The sequence below is a fragment of the Bos taurus genome, chromosome 17 (assembly GCF_002263795.3).
Source record: "Bos taurus isolate L1 Dominette 01449 registration number 42190680 breed Hereford chromosome 17, ARS-UCD2.0, whole genome shotgun sequence".
Taxonomy (NCBI): Eukaryota; Metazoa; Chordata; class Mammalia; order Artiodactyla; family Bovidae; genus Bos; species Bos taurus.
Genome location: NC_037344.1, coordinates 18,740,234 through 18,767,026, shown reverse-complemented (window position 1 = coordinate 18,767,026; position 26,793 = coordinate 18,740,234). Strand labels below are relative to the sequence as shown.

Below are 26,793 nucleotides of genomic sequence, written 5' to 3'. Positions count from 1 at the left end.
CAGGTGGATTCTTTACCCCTAGCACCATCTAGGAAGCCCAAGGCATTACAAATGTCAAGACATAAACAAAAGAAAGACTTAGAAGCATGTCAAACAGCATGTGTATAGTACAGACCCAACTGTGGCCGAGGACATTTGTCCTGAGCCTCCCCACAGTGAGAATGGTCCCACCTGATACCAAGGGCTCCCGTCAGACCACATAGGTTGCTGCCTAATCTAACTCTTCTTTAGATTTTATGACTGTAACTCTCTCTCCATCAATAGGAATTTGTTGTAACTGTTCTACAACATACTTTAACTGTGGGCAAAATATCCTTGTCATTAATTCCATCCTTTTGCCAAAGAATTATGCTCATGTTGTTATCTTGTATTTTGATAGTGCCTAACAGGGATGTTAGGGATGGGAAAGATTGAGGGCAGGAGGAGAAGGGGGCAACAGAGGACGAGATGGTTGGGTGGCATCACCGACTTGATGGACATGAGTTGGAGCAAACTGGGAGATAGTGAAGGACAGGCGAGCCTGGCATGCTGCAGTCCATGGGGTCACAAAAAGACAGACACGACTAAGCAACCGAACAAAAACAACGAAACAGGGATGGCAGAAAGAAAAACCAACCTCGTGCCAGAGGAAACAGCCAAGTACCCCCCCAGGTCCCCCTCCTCTTTCTGGTCTAAGAGGGCAGATGGCAATCCCCCTTTAGATCAATACCCCTCTAGGACCTAACAGGGACATTGACAGCAATGGGGTCTACCATCTCCCCTATCCAACTGCTTTTTGTAATGCTAGTCACAAGGAATAAAAATTGTTCAGGGTTGCTTAGCCCATATAGGGAACCAAATCCAATGTGGGGCCCTCTGAATGTACTCTTGGCAGCCAGAAAACATGACCAGGGCTAATAACTAGTAAACTCCCATATTAAGAGGGCTTTTCCCACCCCAGGCCCCACCCCTACTGCTGCCATCTGTGTGTGACTTTTTCCTCTCTAAGAATTCAAACTGGGTGGGGGACTGTGATTTTTTAAAAAAATCTCTTAGTAGCATCTCTACCCAGAGCTAGCCTCATCACAATTACCCTCACCAGACGAGGCAACCTCACGTTGAGAATGGATATGGTTTGCAGCCAGCACCAAATGTTTCCCCTTCTGCCTTTTTTGTCTTCCCTATCAATCAGAACATGTGAAACTCCCAAATGAAGAGTAAACACACGGCCCAGGTTCCTTTCATCTCCTAACATATGTCATGAAGGGGAAAAGGAAAAAAAAAAAAAAAACCTATTCCCAGCTTCAATCAGCCATTCGTTCTCTGCGACTTGAGCCTGAGACTGAACGGGATGCGTGGGGGAGTGGTGGAGGAGGGCAGCTGTGGGCTGACTCCTTGCAAGATAATAGGAATTCACTGCATACCTGAGTCTTGGAGTCATTATCTCCCCTGCGAGCACTTCTGTATTTATATATAATGAGATCATTACCAGGCAGCTATTCCAATTTTATTCAGACTTTAATATTTCTTGAAGAAAAAAAAATAGCATACAAAAGGGTTTGTGATGCCAACTCAATCAGACGTGCTGTTGATGGAGAATTATTCAAGTGCAAGCCAGAACAGGGGGGAAAAAATCATTTCAGAGAGGTTTCTGTCAAAGCCAAGTTCGCCTGTGATGATGTTTCCAGTGAATGTGCTGAAGTGTCCAGAGGTGAGGAAGGAAAAATAACAACTCACAGAGGACGGGCTGTGGACAGGATTAAAAACCAGGAGTGTTCGAGCCCAAGGGCTCAAGCGGGCAGGGCAGGGTGTCCTGCCGAGCGGGCTCCCACCCCGGCATTCAGCGGGTAATTTGACCAAGGAAGCAGGCGCACTCAGCCCCACTCGCCCAGTTTGGCAGGAGCAGTCAGGTGTTAGCAATTAACCCTTGTGCGGCGTTGTCTCCTTTTGTGATTGAACTCAGGTGGCTGGCAAGGTTGGCGAGACAAGTCCTTTCTCCTTTCACATTTAAAGAAGGGACTTTCTCACCGTCCCGGTACCCTCTTCAGGAAAGAGAACTGGCAGGATTTGCTTTCTCTCTGTCGCCATTCAGACACGACGGCTAGACTTGCAGTGCCCCCGCTAATCAAATATCCTGGCTGAGGTTTAATAAACCATCCTCTGTTTTCAGCAAATGAGAAAATCAAATGAAAGAAATCAAATACGGAAACCGAACAAAAAGGTTTCTTTGATGATCCAGACGGCCCCTCAGGATCAGTCTAAGCCTTGGGTGACAATTACGAAAACTGTTCATCACTGCCCAGCACTTTTAGACACACACTCTGCTAATATGAGCTCTCTGGATGTTTGAACTTTGGAGAAACATGAACTTATGTGTTCATGTCTAGCATCTACAATTTATCCTGAGATTATAAATATAAAAGGAGAATCATCTTAGCTCTTAGCTCTCAGTCCTGAACTGCAGATGAGAGTTAGCAGGGAAAGCAGGAATGGAGGCTTGTCATCAGGATCAACATGAAATTAAAGGAACGTGGGTCATTTATGGTGATTGTAATGCACCCATAATTTTTCCCCTAGAATTTCCTAACAAAGTAAACCAAAATAGCATTGGAAGAAAATTTTTGAAATGTCCATGCTATCCACTGGGCCCCCAAGCCTGATGCTAGCATAGTACTGGTAGATTTTTTTATTATCATTTGTATTATCCTATCTTAAAGAGATAGCTTGTAATGTCTACAAGTTCTGGTAAAATCATTAAGGCTATTTTATAGATCCTAGTCTTGGGATGTACTCAACACTTAGAAATCAGTTTGTAAGAGAAAGAAAGGAAGGGAGGGAGAGCGGTGATCTCCTGTCTTCGTGAAATACAGCCAGCTCCACAACAATCTATAATCTACATTCTGTAGGCAAAGGATTGCATCAAAATTGTCCTGATTTAAAAGAGACTTAAATAGAAAAATAGGAACAATTTTCTCTCCCTACGTAAATCCAAGTCATAGCAATCATTTGACGATTTACTCCTTGAAAAGGGAAAGAATCAGCCCAAGTAAGAATTACTAAATTTCTGTTGTTCACTACTTGTGTGTGTGTGTGTGTGTGTGTAGGGGGTGGGGGGAGAGAGAGAGGGATTTTTCATTTACCATTAATATGGTTTCTCCGGAGAAGCATGACGACTTGGCATTGGTCCTCCATCTGCCTCCCTTGTCCTGTTATCCACCTTTTTGGGGCTTCCCTTTCCACCTTCAGAGACAATTGGTCTCTTTTTCTCAAAAGCCACTGCCTCTGCAGCATCCGCCACCAGCCTCCACTGGTCCTTCCCTTCTGTCATCAGATATCCTTATGCTTCTCCTCTATGGAAAATGCCCCAAAGGCTGGGTATCGGGTGACGTGGGCTCCAGCCTCTGCTCTTCCATGACTTGTGTCACTGGCAAGGCTGCTAGGAGCATCATTTCTCCTCATGCTGTTTTCATGACTCGACTTTGCTACTGCCCGCAGATATAACCTTACTTTCATCCTTTCTTTAACTGCCAAATCTCCACTACCTTTGTATACTCTTCTCTCAAACATCTTACAGACAGCCTTCTCATCCAGCCCACCCCTGATCCTTAAAGATCATCCAATCCAACCTTTTTGCCAAGTCTGATAGTCTATAAGGACTTCTAATCCTTTGAACATTTTGTATATGTCTGACATGACAGAGGAAACCCTCTTTCTGAGCTCCCCAACATTTTCTGTTCCCCTATGCCTCAACTCTGTCTGGTCCTGCCTGTCTGTGATCCTGATCCCACCTATTGGCTTTAGTCATAGCGAAGAGCCGGACACAACTGAGCAACTTCACTTTCACTTTTCACTTTCATGCACTGGAGAAGAAAATGGCAACCCACTCCAGTGTTCTTGCCTGGAGAATCCCAGGGACGGGGGAGCCTGGTGGGCTGCCGTCTATGGGGTCACACAGAGTTGGACACGACTGAAGCGACTTAGCAGCAGCAGCAGAGCAGCAGTAATATGTCTGAGGGCTTCAGAGAGGAGGAGACAAAGTTCTCCAATCCAATAGTCCCCACCACCTTCCTACACAGAGATCTCCTCTACATCAAATATGTAATTGAAAAGTCATCTCTCTGGGTTAAAACCCAAGACTGTACACTAATTCATCACCTATTAATAAGAAAATAATTTCATAGATAATTAAATGTTACCTCAGAAATCAGAAAGTAACATGTTAAAAAATGCAATATAAAATGAGTCCATTTTGAGGCATGACAATTGTTGTCCGGATAGACCAAAATGAAATCATGCTCAAGAAACTAAATATATTTTAATACCTATAGAAGCACTATTCACATAATTAAAGCAATATAAACATTTCCATAATTGAGAACTGGCAAGGTGATATCCTAACTCCCCAGAACTCTGATTAAAGATGACAAATTTGATGCCCTGCCCCCAAGAGAGTCAAAGCTCTACATCTGGGAAAATTATCAATATTTGTCTATGTAGCTCCTGAAATAATGTATTTTATTGTCATAAATGTGAGAGAACACAAGAAACTACAGTCCATGTCCTATAATAAAACATAATGGAAAAGAAAAAAAAAGAAATATGAGAGAATTTTCCTTTTCTACTAAATGTTGTGGTATTCTTTTAACTATCTTCCCCTGCTCTAACCAGGGAAAACTAGTCACAGGTTTCTGCTGAGACCACAAAGACCTGATGCTTTTTCCCAAAATACTTCCTTTCACACATGCTCTGCAGGGAACAGTAAACCCTGGGTCACCGATAAAGTCTGAGAGCCTCACCCTAATGATTAGCTCACTACCTTTTAGACTTGTTGGCACTGTGTTTGGGGTTTTTTTTAATTAATTTATTTATTTTAATTGGAGGCTAATTACTTTACAATATTGTGGTGGGTTTTGCCATACACTGACATGAATCAGCCATGGGTGTACATGTGTCCCCCATCCTGAACCCCCCTCCCACCTACCTCCCCATCTCATCCCTCAGGGTTGTCCCAGTGCACTGGCTTTGAGAGCCCTGTTTCATGCATCGAACTTGGACTGGCGATCTATTTCACACATGGTAATAGACATGTTTCAATGCTATTCTCCCAAATCATCCCACCCTTGCCTTCACCCACAGAGTCCAAAAGTCTGTTCTTTGTATCTGTGTCTCTTTTGCTGTCTCACATATAGAGTCATCATTACCATCTTTCTGAATTCCATATATATGCATTAATACACTGTACTGGTGTTTTTCTTTCTGGCTTACTTCACTCTGTATAATCGGCTCCAGTTTCCTCCACCTCATTAGAACTGATTCAAATCTGTTCTTTTTAATGGCTGAGTGATACTCCATTGTGTATATGTACCACACTTTCTTACCCATCCGTCTGCCGATGGGCACCCAGGCTGCTCCCGTGTCCTGGCGATTGTAAACAGTGGCACTGTGCTTTTTATAAAGCAACTGAGTGTTTATTTCTCAGAGTCCACTCCCTAATTTTTGCAGCTTCCTAAGATGCTTCTTTCCTGCAGTCCCAGAATCTAGATCAGTGGGTAGGAAATAAATTGTCTAGATACTGTATGTGAAAGTGGCCACGGTTAAATTTCTCTTTTCTCTGCCAGAAAGATGTACTCTGGTACCAAATTAATAAGATTACACCTCCACTCTGGGGCAAAGTGCCACCTTTAATCATCTCCAGAAGGGGAACACCTGACCTTCCACTTGTTGGGTTCAGGAACAACAGGAGAAAGATCATTAAATGGTGTCAGAACCAAAAATAGCTTGTCTTTGAAGACCTTCTCCTCATGAAGTACCCTAGGACTCAAAGCAAAGCATACCCAGCTGCTATTCCACGGACAGGAAGAAGAAAAATTGAAAACCCCTAGCGAACTGTGCAACTCATGCCAATATCAGAACCACACAGCATTTGCAGGTAATATCCCTTATCTTGTACTCTGACATCATGAAATGAAATTCTAGGACAGTGTGGATTTGACTGTGAGATGATTCTTAGGTTGTCTCTTTATGAACCTGACTGGCTGTGTGGTAGGAGAAAGCAAGCTGTGGTTGGAGGGAAAAAAGAGACTCTTGCCCTGCTACTCGAAAAGTCTGCCATGAACAGGGTCTGAAGATAGGAAACGTGTGCCTAAAGGAGATATTTAGTTCTTCTCTCCATGAAAAATGATACCCGATTCTTTACCTACATGAACAGATACCTTCCTCGAGAAACCATAGAGCAGGAGTTCTTAACTGCCGTCTCTCAGGAGTTGACAAAGTACAGCCCACAGGCCAAGTAGAGCCCACTGCCTATTTTTCTAAATAAAGTTTTATTGGAACACAGTCATGCATATTCATTTCCATATTCTCTATGGCTGCTTTCTTGACACGATGGCAGAGGTGAGTATTTGCAATAGAACTCTTACATCATGCAAAGTCCTAGGTATTAACTATTTGATCCTTTATAAATGAAATCTACTGACCCTGCCCTATATCCTCTATAGCAAAGTTTAAGATAATTCTCATAATGGCCAATGTTTATCAAACTTTTCAGCATGCAGTGCAGTTACACACGTACCATGAAATAATCTCCATGGTAGTGCTATGAAGTAAGTATTTTGCTTTTCCCATTTTAAAAGTAAAGGACTCAAGGCTTAAAGAACTAAACAGATCCCAGAACTAGGAAGTGAAGGCAGGATTCGAAGCCTATCAGCCTGACTCCAGTGCCCACTCTCTTTACATGTAAACAGTATTTCCTCTAATATAATAAGAACAGCTACCATTTGCTATGTGTTTCCTGTACACTAGCTTTTGCACATACTGTTTTTAAAGCTCACCACTGCCTATGTTTGTACTTTCCAAAGATCAGGGAACAGGAACCCAGACTGGTTAAACAATTTACCTAAGATCAGACAGGTAGGAGTAAAAGAGTCAAGGATCCAGATGCCATGCTTCTTCAAATATATGCCACCTCATAACAGAAAAGCATTGAAGAGACTATATAATAAGCATTAGAAACAATGGGGCTTTCTAATTCTGTCTAGAAAGACTGTGGTTCCCCACACTCAGGTACCAGCCCTCACTTTGTCATTAGTTGTCTGGGTGTTACTTGGCACATCACTTAACCCTTTCAGGTCTCAGTTTCCTTGTTGTTGGCATAAGGAGAAAGCAAAGATTGGATGCTCTCTGAGATCTTCCAGCTCAAATATGCTCTAAACGCCCCATTCTGTCCCCTCACAGAGTTATGGTCACTTTTGCTCTGTATGTGTGTGGTCCTGGTAATTGCAAACCATCAGAACCAGTCACCTGTTTGATTTAAAGCTCCTCCCTTGGGATAATCTCTCATTATGGATCTTAATTGCTTTCCCTTCAAGAGAGAGAAGCTGAACTCAAGTCAACTCCAGTAGTCACTTATCATCATAGGGTGGCTCAGGAAAATAGCTGCTTCCCTGGAATACCAAAAGGACCCCAGACATTAATGACTCTTGCTCCTTTTTCATTCATTTCCTTGTTTCTGAGTTGGGGAATTTTGGCTAATTTATTAAACAGCCAGTAAGATCTAAATCCTGAGGACCTGGATGGATCAAAATAGTAAATGTACATTGAATATTATATGATTGTTTTCTTGTACTATAATATGTTAAATCACTACCATCAATCTAGCAAGTTAAAATAGTAAAACTTATAGTTGTTCATAAAAGGTAGGACTTTTCCAATTAGTTGTTTTATCTATATCTTATTTCCTAATCCTATTATCTTTCCTGTGGGTGTGAAGAGGAACTAAAAAGCCTCTTGATGAAGGTGAAAGAGGAGAGTGAAAAAGTTGGCTTATAACTCAACATTCAGAAAACGAAGATCATGGCATCTGGTCCCATCACTTCATGGGAAATAGATGGGGAACAGTGGAAACAGTGGCAGACTTTATTTTGGGGGGCCCCAAAATCACTGCAGATGGTGACTGCAGCCATGAAATTAAAAGACGCTTACTCCCTGGAAGAAAAGTTATGACCAACCTAGACAGCATATTCAAAAGCAGAGACATTACTTTGCCAACAAAGTTCCGTCTAGTCAAGGCTATGGTTTTTCCTGTGGTCATGTATGGATGTGAGAGCTGGACTGTGAAGAAGGCTGAGCGCCAAAGAATTGATGCTTTTGAACTGTGGTGTTGGAGAAGACTCTTGAGAGTCCCTTGGACTGCGAGGAGATCCAACCAGTCCATTCTGAAGGAGATCAGTCCTGGGATTTCTTTGGAAGGAATGATGCTAAAGCTGAAACTCCAGTACTTTGGCCACCTCACGCGAAGAGTTGACTCATTGGAAAAGACTCTGATGCTGGGAGGGATTGGGGTCAGGAGGAGAAGGGGACGACAGAGGATGAGATGGCTGGATGGCATCACTGACTCGATGGACGTGAGTCTGAGTGAACTCCAGGAGTTGGTGATGGACAGGGAGGCCTGGTGTGCTGCAATTCTCAGGGTCGCAAAGAGTCGGACACGACTGAGTGACTGAAATGAACTGAACTGAACTGACTGAAGTCACCATACAGAAGCCTTCATCATGTTAAAAGTGGCTTCCCTAGTACTCCCTTGGTAGTCCAGTGGTTAAGACTCCACACTTCCCATGCTTGAGGTGCAGGTTTCATCCCTGGCCGGGGAACTAAGATCGCACATGCTGCACAGCATGACCGAAAATTAATAAAAATAAAAACAGCTTCCTAAGCAAAACCTGAGTTCTAAAACCTGCCATATAGAGTTTCTCAAATGATGCCTCTTCTCTGCCCGAATGCCTTTGTTTTGACTGGTGGTAAAACTTCAGGGAATACTTCTGTTTAGTTTACTTCTTTAAATGACTTGGTTTTTTAAAAAGCGGGGGTGGGGGGGAGCCATCTTGCCAGTGATCCCTCTAAGCCTTTTTAATTGCAAAATTCTTTTTTATGGTGTCACTGACCTAGCCTTAGCAGAGTTCATTTCAGAAATGTGCTGAAGTGGGTACCAGCATTGACAGTAGAGGCTGAGAAATGTTTCAAGTATCACGACTCTACATTTTTCTCCTGTCTGTGGGTTCAGGGATTCATCCTGTCTGAATCATGTCTGCCCTTTGTTTATGCATGAATAAGATATTTTAGACACTTGAGGACAAAGCATAGACACTAGCCCTTCCTGGAAAAATAAGACCTAGACCTCAGCTCAGGGTGAGAACACAGACTGTCCCCAGGGCCAACTAATTTCCAAATGTGAATAAAGATACATTGGTTAGCAAGCTTCTCCAATTCTCCTATTGACCCCTAACCTTTAGCAAGACAAAAATGTCACATATAATGGATCCTAAAATTAATGGCACATTTTACTTTTCAGTTGATCAGATCAGCAAGAGTGAGGTCAATGTCTTACCTCCTCAAGATAAGAGGTTGTCATTTTGAGTACATTTAACAGCATCACAGACACTGGGTCTCAGAAAACATTAGATAGCTTAGGAGATCAGAATATGGATCCAAAAAAAAAAAGAAAACCTGCAAAAAGCCATTCAGCCTCATTCCCTAACCCTTGATAGGGCCACACCAAAAGCCTCCTGTTGCTGTATCACTTAGGAAAGCCTCTTCTTTGCCAGGCTTGGCTCGTTCATTTACTAGATAACCATTTACTAAGGACCTGCTATTTACAAAACACTATTCTAGGCACTAGGGCTTCCCAGGTGGCTCAGTGGTATAAAGAATCCTCCTGTCAAGGCAGGGGACACCGGTTCAATCCCTGGGTCAGGAAGATCCCCTAGAGGAGGAAATGGCAACCCACTCCAGTATTCTTACCTGGAGAATCCCATGGACAGAGGAGCCTAGTAGGCCACAGTCCATGGGTCACAAAGAGTCAGACACGACTGAGCACACATTTCATGGAACACAATCCTAGGCACTGGGCATGCTCTGAACACAACAAAGTCCATATTGTAATAGATCTTATTAATACATTCTGGTAAAAGAGACACAACAGGTTTCCCAACCTGGGGATCCTGCAAAAGGACTGACAACGCCCAGGGAATTTGATTTTGGGAGCCAGTGGGATTTGATTATAGAACTTCCATAGGACTGGGAAAACAGACTCTTGGAGGGCACAAACAAAACCTTGTGTGTACCAGGAACCAGGAGAAAGGAGCAGTGTCCCCACAAGAGACTGAGCCAGACTTGCCTGTGAGTGTCCAGGAGTCTCCAGTGGTGGCGTGCGTCGACAGTGGCCTGCTGTGGGGTCAGGGGCACTGAATACAACAGTGCATGCGCAAGTCCTTTTGAGGGAGGTCGCCATTATAGTCATTACCCCTACCATAATTTGGCCTCTGGCCAAACAACAGGGAGGGAACACAAGCCAGCCCATCAACAGAAAATTGGACTAAAGATTTGCTGAGCATGGCCACGCCCATCTGAACAAGACCTAGTTTTCCCCACAGTCAGTCTCTCCCATCAGGGAGCTTCCATAAGCCTCCCATCCTTATCCATCAGAGGGCAGATGGAATGAAAGCCACAATCACACAAGAGAAGATTAACCAAACTGATCACATGGATCACATCCTTGTCTAACTCAATGAAACTATAAGCCATGCCATGTAGAGCCACCCAAGATGGATGGTCATAGTTAAGAGTTCTGACAAAATATGGCCCACTAGAGAAGGGAATGGCAAACACCTTCAGTATTGTTCCTGTGAGAACCCCATGAACAGTATAAAAAGGCAAAAAGATAGGACACTGAAAGATGAACTTCCCAGGTCAGTATATGCCCAATATGCTACAGGACAAGAGTGGAGAAATAACTCCAGAAAGAATGAAGAGATGGAGTCAAAGCAAAAACAACGCCCAGTTGTGGGTGTGACTGGTAATGGAAGTAAAGTTTGATGCTGTAAAGAACATATTGCTTAGGAACCTGGAATGTTAGGTCCATGAATCAAGGTAAAAGGAAGTGGTCAAACAGGAGTTGGAAAGAGTGAACATCGAAATTTTAGGAATCAGTGAACTAAAATGGACTGGAATGGGTGAATATAATTCAGATGACCATTATATCTACTACTGTGGACAAGAATCCCTTAGAAGAAATGAAGTAGCCCTCATAGTCAACAAGAGTCCAAAATGCAGTACTTCAGTGCAATCTCAAAAATGACAGAATAATCTCTGTTCGTTTCCAAGGCAAAACATTCAACATCACAGTAATCCAAGTCTATGCCCCAACCACTAATGCTGAAGAAGCTGAAGTTGAAAGGTTCTATGATGACCTACTTCTAGAACTAACACCAAAAAAAGATGTCCTTTTCATCATAAGAAACAAATGCAAAAGTAGGAAGTCAAGAAATACTTGGAGTAACATGCAAGTTTGGCCTTGGAGTACAAAATGACGCAGGGCAAAAGCTAACAGAGTTTTGCCAAGAAAACGCACTGGTCATAGCAAACACCCTCTCCCAACAAGACCAGAGCTGACTCTACACATGGATATTACCAGATTGTCAATACCGAAATCAGATTGATTATATTCTTTGCAAACAAAGATAGAGAAGCTCTATACCATCAGCAAAAACAAGACTGGGAGCTGACTGTGGCTCAGATCATGAACTCCTTAGTGCCAAATTCAGACTTAAATTGAAGAAAATAAGGACAAACACTAGACCATCCAGGTGTGACCTAAATCAAATGCTTCATGGTGATACAGAGGAAGTGACAGACAGACTCAAGGGATTAGATCTGATAGAGTGTCTGAAGAGCTATGGATGGAGGTTCATGGCATTGTACAGGAGGCAGTGATCAAGACTATCCCCAAGAAAAAGAAATGCAAAAAGTTAAAATGGTTGTCTGATGAGGCCTTACAAATAGCTGAGAAAAGAAGAGAAGTGAAAGGCAAAGGAGAAAAGGAAAGATATACCCATCTGAATGCAGAGTTCCAAAGAATAGCAAGGAGAGATAAGAAAGCATTGCTCAGCAATCAGTGCAAAGAAATAGAGGAAAACAATAGAATGGGAAAGACTAGAGATCTCTTTCAGACAATTAGAGATACCAAGGGAATATTTCATGCAAAGATAAGCACAATAAAGGATAGAAATGGTATGGACCTAACAGAAGCAGAAGATATTAAGAAGAGGTGGCAAGAATACACAGAAGAACTATACAGAAAAGATCTTCATGACCCAGATAACCACGATGGTGTGATCACTCACCTAGAGCCAGACATCCTGGAGTGCAAAGTCAAGTGGGCCTTAGGAAGCATCACTACGAACAAAGCTAGTGGAAGTGATGGAATTCCAGTTGAGCTATTTCAAATCCTAAATGTTGATGCTGTTAAATTGCTGCACTCAATACGCCAGGAAATTTGGAAAACTCAGCAGTGGCCACAGGACTGGAAAAGACCAGTTTTCATTTCAGTCCCAAAGAAAGTCATTGCCAAAGAATATTCAAGCTACCATACAATTGCACTCATCTCACATGCTAGGAAAGTAATGCTCAAAATTCTCCAAGCCAGGCTTCTACAGTAGGTCACCTGAGAAATTCCAGATGTTCAAGCTGGATTTAGAAAAGGCAGAGGAACCAGAGATCAAATTGCCAACAGCCGTTGGATCATAGAAAAAGCAAGAGAGTTCCAGAAAAACATCTACTTCTGCTTTATTGACTACACCAAAGTCGTTGACTGTGTGGATCACACCAAACAGTGGAAAATTCTTAAAGAGATGGGAATACCAGACCACCTTACCTGCCTCCTGCAAAACCTGTATGCAGGTCAAGAAGCAACAGTTATAACCAGACATGGAACATCAGACTGGTTCCAAATTGGGAAAGGAGTATGTCAAGGCTGTATATTGTCACCCTGCTTATTTAACTTATATGCAGAGTACATCATGCAAAATGCCAGGCTGGATGAAGCACAAGCTGGAATCAAGATTGCCGGGAGAAATATCAATCACCTCAGATATGCAGATGACACCACCCTTATGGTAGAAAGCAAAGAGGAACTAAGGAGGCTTTTCATGAAAATGAAAGAAGAGAGTGAAAAACCTGGCTTAAAGCTCAACATTCAAAAAACTAAGATCATGGCATCCAGTCCCATCACTTCATGACAAATAGATGGGGAAACAATGGAAACAGTGAGAGACTATTTTCTTGGGCTCCAAAATCCCTGTAAATGGTGACTGCAGCCATGAAATTAAAAGACGCTTGCTCCTTGGAAGAAAAGCTATGGCCAGCCTAGACAACATATTAAAAAGCAGAGATGTTACTTTGCTGACAAAGGTCTGTGTAGTCAAACCTATGGTTTTTCCAGGAGTCATGTATGGATGTGAGAGTTAGACCATAGAGAAAACTGAGTGCTGAAGAATTGATGCTTTTGAACTTTGGTGTTGGAGAAGACTCTTGAGAGTCCCCTGGACTGCAAGGAGATCAAACAATTCCATCCTAAAGGAAATCAACCCTGAAGATTCACTGCAACGACTGATGCTGAAGCTGAAGATCCAATACTTTGGCCACCTGATGCAAAGAACTGGCTCATTGGAAAAGACCCTGATACTGGGAAGGATTAAAGGCAAGAGAAGGAGGGGACAACAGAAGATGAGATGGGTGGATGCCATCACTGACTCAAAGGACATAGGTTTAAACAAGCTCCAGGAGTTGGTGATGAACAGGGAAGCCTGGCGTGCTGCAGCCCATAGGGTCACAAAGAGTCAGACATGACTGAGCAACTGAACAGAACTGAGTAAAAGAGACAGGCAATAAACAAATACACAAGAAAAACATGCATGGTAGTGGTTAGTGCTATTTTGAAGATAAAATAGGATAATATAATACTTCATAGTTTAATTACTAAGTATGGTCAACTCTTTGGGGACCCCAGACTATAGCCAGCCAGGCTCCTTTGTCAATGCGATTTCCCAAGCAAGAATACTGGAGTGAGTTGCCATTTCCTTCTCCAGGGCATTTTTCCAACCCAGGAATTGAACCCGTGTCTCCTGCCTCTCCTGCATTGGCAGGCAGATTCTTTACCACTGAGCCACAAGGGAAGCCCAATCAATATAATACTAGACTACTTTCATTTGCTTTAGTCAAAAAAGATTCTCTGAGGAGTTGACTTTTGGGTTGAAACCAGAATAAAAATGATGACGTCCTGGGAAGACCTTGGTTAGGGGAAGAAGAGTCTGGACACAGAGAACTCCCAAATGCAAAGGTCCTAAGGTGGAAGAGAACTTGAAGTTTTCCAGACACAGCAAAAGCAGGGTGAGGGAGAGGAAGAGAAGTGTAAGATGAGCTCATACAGGTTGGCAGAGGCCAGATTTCGTAAGGTCCTGAGGACTTCATTGGAAAGCTTCATTTGACATAACTATCATGGGCAGCTATTAAAGGTTTTTAATAAAGCGGGATTCGTGACCAATTTTTTTTTTTTTTAAGGTGCCCTAGCTGTTGGGAGAGGAGTGGATTTTGGAAGGCAAAAATGAATGCAAGGGAATGGCTTACCAGGTGACGGCAGGGGCCCAAGTGAGAGATAATGGAGGCTTTTACTGGGTGGTACTTAGAGAGGAAGCAGAGAAATAGAAATTTCAGAGAAATGTTATGGAGCTAGAATGGCCGGATTTGCTGATGGATTTGATGTGGGGAATGAGGGAGTCACGAACACCGCTGCCATCTGGGGCCGCTCAAACACATGAAACCCATTTGCTCCTGTGGCATCTGAGATTGTGATGTTTCAGTCAAACGGTGCCAGATGCATAACCAATTGCCCTGTAGAGGTGAAATACACCAGAGGACACTGGTATATTTTATGAATTATCATTACAGAAATCATCACTGTTCTGATTTTCTCCTACAGAGCAATTTTGCTCCTTGGAGAGCCTCTCTGAGCTTGCCCACCTAAGAGTCTTATTCTTAACTTACACAAAAAGAGCGCATTTCTTCGTTTTGCTCTGGTAGCCAGGGGGCACGTGAAATAGAGAGTGGGCCAGGGATCCTGTGCTTTGTTAAAGTGAAGGGAAAATCAGCACCAGGAACATTAGCCGTGGCAGTATACAGGATTGCTCAACGGTGTATGAAAAGAAAAACCAGTCATCTGAATTGAATTTTCAGCTGGAGCCTAAGAAACCAAATTTAATCATCCACCTAAAATTATCACACAAGTCAGTACTTCCTCCCCTCTCCTTGCAAAGGGAGACCGATGCTTTATTTTTCAGTCAAGCAGGTGGCCTTGAGGCAGCTTACCAGCTGGTTGGAATCTAAATACTTTCACCAAGACAAAAGCCAGTAACATGATTGATTATCTTCTCATTGTAGAAGAGAGCCTCCCCAGCCAACCAGCGTGCAGAACTGCAATCAGATTATCACTGAACAAAACTAGACTCGGAGCTGATAAACAAAGCTGCCCAAACCACACGCCCTGATTGGCTGAGGCTTCATCTACCAGCTCAATTCCATTTAACGCATTGATTTCTAACAAGGTTCAGTTAGTTTGTTAGTTGTTAAGCCCTGGCTTTCTTTTTTCAGGCCCTGAATAGGTATCCACACTCGCAGTCAATCATTTCAATATGTCTGCCTCAGAGTTGGAATTGGTCTGGCCCCCAGAGGGAACGCTCTTCCTCTAAACCTCTCAGAAGTATAGACTTGTAAGCAGCAGACAGATTCCTCCCAGACTCCCTTCTATGTCTTCTGGGAGTGAAAAAAACACCTTGTGTACATCCCATTTAATTGGAAGCCCACAATTAAGATCCTATCTGACCATGGTGTGTTCTCCTGCATCCTAAGCACCTAAAGAACAGAATGTCCAATGGCTGATCCAGGGCATCACACCTGCGTTCTTTGTACCAAGAACCACCAGGTAAGGGTAGGGTGAGCCCAAACTACCTCAAGGAGGTGGCACTCCCAAATCTCAGTGGGTCTCCTGCCTCTGTGCTGAAATTCTCCTGGACGTCTTCAATGTCATCTGATCTCAAGCCCAGCAGGAATAGGAAAATTGAGACTAACAGAGACTCTATCATAATACACAGTTGAACAAAGGTTTCAAATACCACTTGCTCCTTGAGACTTACCAAGCCTATCACTACCTCAAATTCCTTATTGGTAAGATGAAAAGGAAAGTCACAAAATAAAACACTAGACAGAGGGGGTGTAAGAAAGAAATTAACCTTCTCCTGAATGGAAATTCCACTCAAGGGTCAGAATAACTCTTTCTAACACCTTGTAATATAACCGTGCCCCTTATTCCTAAGAAAATCAGAGGATGTCCTCTACTCTTCCAACAATCTTCTTTTTTCTTCTTTGTGATTGCCAGTGTTATGGTTTGTAATGCTTGCTACTAGCCTTGGTATTTGCACTTAAGAAAAAAAGCCCTTGTAGACAGAAGTTGTCATAGAGGCAAAAGAAGCCAAGTGCCCATTCCCCTAAAACCTCCCTCCACAAGCTCAGGGTGAAAACCAAGGGCTTCTTGCAGCAGCACATAAATCTTTCCCCTCCCAGCTCAAGCAGGTCATTTTCCTCCTCAAAACCAAACATCAGACTTGTCAAAAATGTTTCCTTATTGATCAGACAGAGACAGAATATTGATGTTAGAGAGATATTTGCTGAACTAGGCTCTGGTATCTGGGAAAAGCTGAAACTGTAATGGTGCCCCTGACCGTGAGGATTCTAACAGAGGCTCTGTCACGGTGGGGTCTGCACTGTTACAGGCACTACCCCCAGGGCAAGAATACCAGCCATCAGGCAACCTACAGGGGCGGAGGGCAGAAAGCCACGTGTCAGCTTGGCGCCCCTCCCCCCAACCCGGTTCGTGTTGCGGTGAAACCCCAGGCAAATCAGAGCTGCTTTCCCTCTATGCTTTTAGAGAGAAGCACAGAAGCATCTTGAGAGAGATTTAATAGCAGCGGCAGGAGAGAAAGGCTATTTTCCGAGGAATCGGAGAAGCCTCGGCTCCACCCGGAGGGTCCCTGCAGAGCCCTCTCCCCTCTCCCTCCTCCCCCCAACTCCCCAGGCCCCAGGCTTCTCCCCAGTCCGGCAGCAACGGTGGGCATCTTTAAAGTGTCTCCTCCCTCGGGGTGATCCAAGCTCAGTTAGGGGTCTGTTTACAGGACAGGGAAGGTAGAGAACAGACGGTCTGTGGTTCTTTTCCACATTAATAATATTCTTTATATTCGGTGGCTTTTTTATTTTTATGAGAGAAATAAATAAGGAAGAAGGAGAGAGGGAGAGAAAGAGAAGGAAGGGAGGGAGCAAGGAGGATTTTTTTCTGAATTTTTTCTTTTGTATTGGAGTATAGCCGATTAACCAGAGAAGACAATGGCACCCCACTCCGGTACTCTTGCCTGGAAAATCCCATGGACGGAGGAGCCTGGAAGGCTGCAGTCCATGGGGTTTTGAAGAGTCGGACGCAACTGATCGATTTCACTTTCACTTTTCACTTTCATGCACTGGAGAAGGAAGTGGCAACCCACTCCAGTGTCCTTGCCTGGAGAATCCCATGGACTGAGGAGCCTGGTGGGCTTGTGGTGCATGGGGTCACTAGGAGTCGGACATGACTGAGCGACTTCACTTTCACTTTTCACTTTCATGCATTGGAGAAGGAAATGGCAACCCACTCCTGTGTCCTTGCCTGGAGAATCCCAGGGACTGGGGAGCCTGGTAGGCTGCCATCTTTGGGGTCGCACAGAGTCGGACACGACTGAAGCAACTTAGCAGCAGCAGCATAGCCGATTAACAATGTTGTGATAGTTTCAAGTGGACAGCAAAGGGACTCAGCCATACATATACTTAGATCCATTCTTCCCCAAATTCCCTTCCCATCCAGGCTGCCACATAACACTGAGCAGAGTTCCCTGTGCTATACAGTAGATTCTTGGTTACGCACTTTAAATATAGCAGTGTGTACATGTGTGCTCAGTCGCTTCAGTCATGTCCGACTTTTTGTGACCCTATAGACTGTAGCCTGCCAGGCTCCTCTGTCCATGGGATTCTCCAGGCAGGAATACTGGAGTGGGTTGTCATGCCCTCCTCCAGGGAATCTTCCCAACCCAGGGATCAAACCCATAACCCTTACATCTCCTGCATTGGCAAGTGGGTTCTTTACAACTACCGCAACCTAGGGAGCCTAGCAGTGTGTACATGCCATCTTAAACTCCCTATCTATCCCAAGAAGGGAGATTTTGAAAGAGGTTAGAGGACACCTTTTTAATATTTATTTATTTATTTAGCTGTGCGGGGTCTTGGTTGCCACGTATGGGAGCTTTAGTTGAAGCATGTGGGATCTAGTTCCCCAGCCAAGGATTGAACCTGAGCGCCCTGCATTGGGAGCATGGAGTCTTAACCACTGGACCACCAGGGAAGTCCCAGAGCACACTTTTTAAATCAAAAGAAGTGACAATGAGTATGCTGATACATCATCAAGCACAGCCCCCGTGGGCACCAAGTGAAAGAGTGAGGGTCCTCATCGCAGAGGGGTCACACGGCAGCAGCAGGGGTGGGGAGGATTACCTCCCAGAATTGCCTGAGCAGCTTTCCCAAAATACAATTCTCCTCCTCCCCCTAGAGACTCTAAGGGTGATCTAACAGCTCACAATTCAGAGAAATGTCCAAGATGTGTTAAGTGAAAAAGACACGATGCAGAACAGTCTGTGTAGTAAGAGCCCGTTTTTGAAAATAACACAGACATAATTACGTGTCTTATTTGCCTGTTATTATGTGCCTAGAATAACATGGAAGAACATATGACTAATGGAAACATCTCTAAGGGATGGTGTTGTGAGGGGCTTTCACTCTTAAATCACCCATACGGGGTATTTCAAATGTATTAATCGGCATGTGTTCCTCCCTCTAACCAGACTCACAAAACCCTTTGCTGGTACAGTGGCTTGAGCAGCACATGATAGAACAAGAAACATGAGGCAAGTGCTTGATTCCAGGCAGGGAGATTCTGGCACATGCTAAGAGAACAAAAGTTTAAGGCTGAGCAAGACTGGGTGAAAAGGCTCCGCAGGCCAAGCAGAAGATGCAAGACACCACCAGGGATTCAGAGGGTGACGAGGACAGGCTGCAAGCCCCACCCGAAAAGGTCGGCTGACTGAATTTCTCTTGGCTTCGGAAAGCGGCACCCTGACTGCGCCCGCCTGGCAGGGTGCAGGCGGCGGACAATGGCGGACTCTCTTCTCCTTGCCCCACAGTGAGGCCCACCCATGGCTGAGGTTGGCTTGTCACTTAGAGACGTCCACCTCGAAGTGACACTGATCTACACCCCAAGTCTCCCCAGCACCGCCCCACACCTGCCTCCCCACCCACCTCCTGAGGAAGGTGGCATCTATTCCAAGGACACATCTCCAAGCCACCGCCTGACCCCAGATCATGCAAGATGTGAGCCTGGAGGCTGGTTACAACATAGGAGGGGAGGCCTGCTCTGGACAAGGATGGAACTAGATGGAGCAGGTGTGAACTCAAGGAGCCAAGATGGCAGTGGAAATCCACCACCCCTATTCTGTGAGCCTTTCACAGCATCTCCATTTTACACCACATGCAGGGACTCCCTCTATGATGAGAAACAGGTTTTGAAAGAATCCAGTGTGACTCAACATTCACTTTTCTCAAACCTGAACTCAAATTTAGCTCTTAAGACATTCTTCCCATCAGCTTTGTATAGGGCAATTAAATGTCTAGTTAGTGCTCTGAAGACACCTTTCCCCCTCTGCAGGTAAACAAGCCAGTGTGCATATACACACACACCACACACACATACCACATACACATCACACACAAATCACACTACACACCACATACACACACAACCCACATGCCACACACACCACGTACATAACACACACACAGAGTTGTGCTCAATCACTCAATCGTGTCTGACTCTTTGCAACCCCATGACTGTAACCCACCAGACTCCTCTGTCCATGGGATTTTCCAGGCAAGAATACTGGAGTGGGGTTGCCATTTCCTTCTCCAGGGGATCTTTCCAACCAAGGGATGGAACCAGCTTCTCCTGCTTGGCAGGCAGATTCTTTACCACTAAGCCACCTGGGAAGCCCTCACACACACACACACAAAGCACACACATACCTCACACACACACACACACACACCCCTCATGTAGTCCCTCTCCCTTCCATTTGCACAACCAGGCTGCAATATTATGCCTGGAATACTCACCCTTCCACCCCTCTCATTGCCTTAGTTATTAAATGTTGACTGAAATTCTCTTGGCTTCTGAAAGCAGCAGCGCTGTTTGATAGTCACTTGACGTGCTCTTGTGTGCCCTCACCCCATGTGAATTGGGCAGCAGTGTTGAGGGCGATTAGTATTCACCCCACAGTCACAGCCCACGACTCACCATTGCCCACTGCCTCTGCTACAAGATTGGAAATTAATTGCCCCCTACCAAAGATTATCACTCGCTAATAATCCTGGACTCTCAACACTGTTTCCAGAATGTACACTTTCATACTGGAAATGGCTTTTTACCATTTCCTGGTAGTGGCTGTAACAAGACTCCATCAGTCTCCATAGACTGGCAGATAACGATGATGCTAACAAGTGACATCTGCACAGAATGTTATAGTTGACAGAGATCTCGTCACACTTGGTTTTCACTTGTTGCTGTTCACTCAGTTGGGTCCAACTCTTTGTGACTCCATGGACTGAAGCATGCCAGGCTTCCCTGTCCTTCACTGTCTCCCAGAGCTTTGCTCAAACTCATGTCCACTGAGTGGATGATGCCATCCAACCATGACATCCTCTATTACCCCCTTCTCCTCCTACCTTCAATCCTTCCCAGCATCAGGGTCTTTTCCAGTGAGTCAGCTCTTCACATCAGGTGGCCAAAGTATTGGAGCTGCAGCTTCAGAATCAGTCCTAAATGCTAAAAGTTTTCACTTACAGAATCTCATTCAGTCCCTGAGAAATGAGATAGTAGAATAAGACTCCCTCTGCCTCCATCTCTACTGAGATGACAAAAAAAAAAAAGGTACCTGACATGAAGATGCTTGGGACAGACCTCTCTCAGCAAATTCACAAAGATGTCCCCAGCACCTCTTCTACAACTCCTGATCCCTGGTTACTATAAGGATGTGAAAAGAGGGTAGAGAGGAGCAAGAGTTTTATAACGGGTTGGGATGAGAATACACAGCCTATATTCTGAGATAGCCACACTGCTGCAAATCCTGTGCACCTTCACCAAACCCCTGTGGAATACAGGAGGTGCTGCCCCAGAGCAGAAGGGGACTCCGGGGACCAGCAGAAGTCTTCCCTCTGTCCTTGCCTTCTGACTAGAATAAGTAACTCTCAGAAGAAAGAGTGGCTTAAGTGCCATCTGCCCTGCATTCAGCTTGCTTCCTGGGTGTGCCAGCCATCGGAAGGTCAGAAGGTCGAAGGGAATTGACCTTGGAGAGAGGAAGAACCAGAAGCCAGCTCTGCACCCTCCCAGCTGGGTCTCTGGCGAGAGGAGGAGCCAGGAGCCAGCTCCGCCCCCTCCCCTCTGGGTCTCTGGCGAGAGGAGGAGCCAGGAGCCAGCTCCGCCCCCTCCCCGCTGGGTCTCTGGCGGGAGGAGGAGCCAGGAGCCAGATATGCCGCCTCCCCACTGGGTCTCTGGCATCAGCAGCTGGGGAGGAGGAAGGAGTTCTGGTTCTGCTGTGTTCGCATCCCAGCTTCCAGGACTCATCTGTTGGGAGGCACATGGTACGTCCCCCAGCCTTGCCCTGCAGTTCCACATCACTGAATGGCTATGGATGCAGCCCAAGGAGACAGAACTGTTCCTCATTTGAAGGTCAGGACCGTGATTTACCTTATCTTGGAAGGGAAAGAAAAAACCTCTTTGTCTGGAGAAGAAGGGCATGGAAGAGAAGGGGATGGAAGGACGGGCAGGGAGGTAAGAAGTCTTCTGGAGTATCAAAGAGAAACCCAAAACCTAGAACATACCCATCTGCTTCCTTATATTGTTCTGTTTCTTTTAAATGGTTTTGTTTGGTAACACCATGTGGCAGGCAGGATCTTAGTTCCCAGACCAAGGATCGAACCTATTCCCCTTACAGTGGAAGTGGAGTCTTAACCACTGGACCCCACCAGGGAAGTCCTGTACTGTTCTATTTCTGAAAATGAAGTTTGACCACAAAACACACTAGTGGGAGAAGAAACACTTCTCTTACCTCATTAAGAGTTTCCACTTTGTTTCTCTCAGAGTCAAAATCAGTGAACAGTGCGAAGAAATAAAGGAAAACAATAGAATGGGAAAGACTAGAGATCTCTTCAAGAAAATTAGAGATACCAAGGGACTATTTCGTGCAAAGATAAGCACAATAAAGAACAGAAACAATATGGACCTAACAGAAGCAGAAGATATTAAGAAGAGGTGGCAAGAATACACAGAAGAACTATACAAAAAAGATCTTCATGTCCCAGTAACCACAATCGTGTGATCACTCACCTAGAGTTGGCTGGAATGTGAAGTCAAGTGGGCCTTAGAAAGTATCACTATGAACAAAGCTAGTGGAGGTGATGGAATTCCAGCTGAGCTATGTCAAATCCTAAAAGATGATGCTGTGAAAGTGCCACACTCATTATGTCAGCATATTTGGAAAACTCAGCAGTGGCCACAGGATTGGAAAAGGTCAGTTTTTATTCCAATCCCAAAGAAAGACAATGCAAAAGAATGTTCAAACTACCACACAATTGCACTCATCTCACATGCCAGCAAAGTACTGCTCAAAATTTTCCAAGCCAGGCTTCAAAAGTACATGAACTGAGAACTTCCAGATGTTCAAGCTGGATTTAGAAAAGGCAGAGGAACCTGAGATCAAATTGCCACCATCTGTTGGATCATAGAAAAAGCAAAAGAATTCCATAAAAACATCTGCTTCATGGACTACGTTGACTGTGTGGATCACAACAAAATGTGGGAAATTTTAGAGATGGGAATACCAGACCACCTTACCTGCTTCCTGCAAAACCTGTAGGCAGGTCAAAAAGCAATGGTTAGAACCAGACATGGAACAACGGACTAGTTCCAAAATGGAAAAGGAGTACGTCAAGGCTGTATATTGTCACCTGCTTGTTTAACTTACGTGCAGAGTACATCATGTGAAATGCCAGGCTGGAGGAAGCACAATCTAGAATCAAGATTGCTGGGAGAAATATCAATAACCTCAGATATGCAGATGACACCACCCTTATGGTAGAAAGCAAGAGGAACTAAAGAGCCTCTTCATAAAAATGAAGAGGAAAGTGAAAAAGCTGGCTTAAAACTCAACATTCAAAAAAGAAGATCATGTCATCCGGTCCCATCACTTCATGGCAAATAGACGGGGAAACAATGGAAACAGTGACAGACTTTATTTTCTTGGGCTCCAAAATCACTGCAAATGGTGACTGCAGTCATGAAATTAAAAGATGCTTGCTCCTTGGAAGAAAAGCTATGGCCAACCTAGACAACATATTAAAAAGCAGAGACGTTACTTTGCTGACAAAGGTCTGTGTAATCAAAGCTATGCTTTTTCCAGGAATCATGTATGGATGTGAGAGTTGTACCATAGAGAAAGCTGAGTGCCAAATAATTGATGCTTTTGAACTTTGGTGTTGGAGAAGACTCTTGAGAGTCCCCTGAACTGCAAGGAGATCAAACCAGTCAATCTTGAAAGAAATCCTAAAGGAAATCAACCCTGAATATCCATCGGAAGGACTGATGCTGAAGCTGAAGCTCCAATACTTTGGCCACCTGAGGCAAAGAGACAACTTATTGGAAAAGACCCTGATGCTGGAAAGATTGAAGGCAGGAGGAGAAAGGGACGACAGAGGACAATATAGTTGGATGGCATCACTGACTCAATGGACATGAGTTTGAGCAAGTTTCGGGAGTTGGTGATGGACAGGGAAGCCTGGCATGCTGCAGTCCATGGGGTCACAAAGAGTCAGACACGACTGAGCTACTGAACAACAACAACACATGGACCTGCACTAAACATGGGATGGCTAATTCACATTATGGAAACCAGGAAAACACCATCAAACGCTGGAAAAGAAAAATATTGCCTGAGAAAATACCTCTTATTTATGATACATAGTAAAAACAAACAAACAAATCTGTTAAAAATAATTGTTCCAGTGCTTGCTTTGGCAGCACATATACTAAAATTGCAATAATACAGAGAAGTTTAACATGGTCCCTACACAAGAATGACACACAAATTCGTGAAGCATTGATCCATATTTTTAGACAATAAGCTCCTACTGTGTAGCACAGGGAACCATACCCAATACCCTGTAATAAACCACAGGAAAACCACATGGAAAAGAACGTGAAGAAGAATATACACGTATAACCAAATCGCTTTGCTGTACAGCAGAAACTAATACAACACTGTAAATCAACTATACTTCAATAAAAATAATAACTGTGCTTACATTGAATTTTGAGAACCTCGGTTGATTTCTCTGAAAAGCAGCAGATTGTCCCCATTTTTGTCATGGAGATTCAGTGATTTTATCCTTCTTTTTCCAACCATAAGCTCACAAGGTCTCTAGGAAAGTTTCTGACTCTGCAGGGGTCGGTCCAGAAGCAGATTTTGGAATGTGAGATGTACAAAATGTAGGACTTAACATGTTCTCTCCATGGAGGCCCTGAGCCAGATCTGTGTGCCCTTCTTTAACAGAGCAAGTAGATTGAGATGCCAGGCGCGAGGCACGCGAGGAGAGAGATCCAAGACCACCTACCCAAGTCCAGGTCCAAGAAATCCATCTAGAGAATGAACTGGGAATCTGTAACAGGTAGGAATTTCAAAGGAATTGCAACACAACACCAAAGTTAGTTTGAAGTGTGTGGATTTTTTGGTTTCGGTTTTGGTTTTTTACCTCATCTCACATTGTGCATGTGATAAATAATCAACACATAAAGACTCGACCAATAAGGTACCAAAAGGTGCATCATAATCAGGAAATTTCAGCCCTTTTTGTTGTGTGGCACTGTTTCCAGAAAGGACCCATATTAAGAATAAGCTGAGATGTCAGTGAATATATTGTGCTGGGTTTTCAGATGGATTCTGCTGTTGATTCTCTCATTTGGCTTTTTTTTTAAGTTCTGCCACTCCTCTAACCCAGGTAACATGGAAAGCTATAGGCTGGGAAGAGTCAAGGCAAAAAAGAAATGTATTTCTATCCCACCAGTATTTTATTCTTAAACTCACTCTCTGGTAAATACTTTTTAAATGGAAGAAATTAGTCTCTGCTTTTCCCTTAACTTCCCTTCCAAAAATGAAGGAGCTTTTCTGTAAACTTGCCTCTTTAACCTGCAGATTCTGTCTCAGTGGATCAATGAGAAAACGGTTTTGACAAGTCAAATGTTCATTTTTTAGGGGAAAAATAACCTTCCCTATCCAGGCTGCCGAGACTATGGCTTATGTGTTCTCAGCCCCTCAAGCTATCAATCGGCATCTCGCCACAGACATTGCCCGGATGTCTTGGTCAGCACACATTAAAGGCTTAGTTTTGCAGGCTTCCTAAAGAAAGAGATTTAACATTAGCACATGTTAGATGTTAAGGAACATCCTTCTCCATTGAAAGAGAAATTTTATTTCTCAGGGAGAAAAAAATACAACATGTAGTCACTAGGATGCATTATGAACCTGTTATTGCGTGTGGGATTTATGATCAAGGTCTCTCTCTTCTACAAGGATTCTTCAGCTAAGGGCGGAATTACAGATTTAAGGGCCCACCCGAAAATGTTCCACGGACCTTTAGCGCCATCTAGTGTATATAGCCTGTCAGTTCTAGCAAGTGTTTTCCTCTTGGAATTTGAGGCGCATGAGAGGCTCTGGCAGTGAAGGTTCAGACTCTAAACAGGCTTGGCAGAGGGCAGAGTTGGCCGACACGGGAACTGTTGTGCCTCAGTACCCTGTGCTGGGTACATGGCATTTCCCCATAGATTCCGGAGAGGGAGCTGCACCCGGATCTTAACGGCAATTTGAAAGGAGCCATTTTCAAAGCAACCTGGAAAGAGCTTTTGTTCTCTCTGCTTAGTCACCTGCTTGGAGCACCCCATCTGGAACGCACAGGGTGTGTGTGTGGCGGGGAGGGAGCAGCACGAAAATGCTCGGGGCTTGTGCTGAGCTCTGCAGTGCCAACTGGCATCAGGAAGGGACATATGCAAAAATCACACCCCGCGTGGCCTCTAAATTTAGATAAGCTGTCAACATCGTGCACTGGAGGGACCTTCTTTCTCCACGCTCTGGTTTAAAGGCTTAAAAACAGAAGCCAAGTTTAGCCCGTTGGAAAGCACAGGCGGTTCACGGTGCTGTCCAGAAGGATGGCGACTAGCCGCTTCTCGATGGAATGTGAGGGAGAACCCACCAGCCTCGCAGAGGCAGCGACTTGGGTTCGGTGCCCTCGCCCTCCTCAACCCTGCACGTGCCAGCAGACACCAGTCAGAGGCCTGGGAGAGGTCCTCCGAGCTTTTTCTTCTGCCCCCTCCACCCTTCAGGAGCCAGGAAACTTGTAAAGACAAAACACGTCAGGCATAGAGGGAAACCCAGATTCTATTGCATCCAGCAAGTCTGCATTCCCGGAGGAGAGAGGGTGACTGGAGATAGGGAAAAGGCACCATCAACCCCATGAGGCTGAAATGGCCAGGACCCATCTGTCTTACTAATGTTCTCTAGAGCCAGCCAGCGGCTGGGGATGCATCTCAAGACGATGTCAATCATTTCTACTCACCTCCACCCTGGAATGGAATCATCTCCACTCACCTCCAGACCAGCAATCCAGCCGTCGTTGCTCCATTTTTTTTTTCCCCTGCCCTATTTATCCTTATTGCCCTATTTTTTGAATTAGTTTTACTTGCCAGTAGGGAATTTAAAA

General features: G+C 44.4%; 1 non-coding gene across 1 annotated transcript; it reads left to right on the top strand.

The window, feature by feature from the left end:
* Positions 1-24,045: 24,045 nt before the first annotated feature.
* On the top strand, positions 24,046-24,155 carry LOC112442126 (U6 spliceosomal RNA). Its single transcript, XR_003030133.1, has one exon. It is a non-coding gene; the product is annotated as a U6 spliceosomal RNA (small nuclear RNA).
* Positions 24,156-26,793: the final 2,638 nt, after the last annotated feature.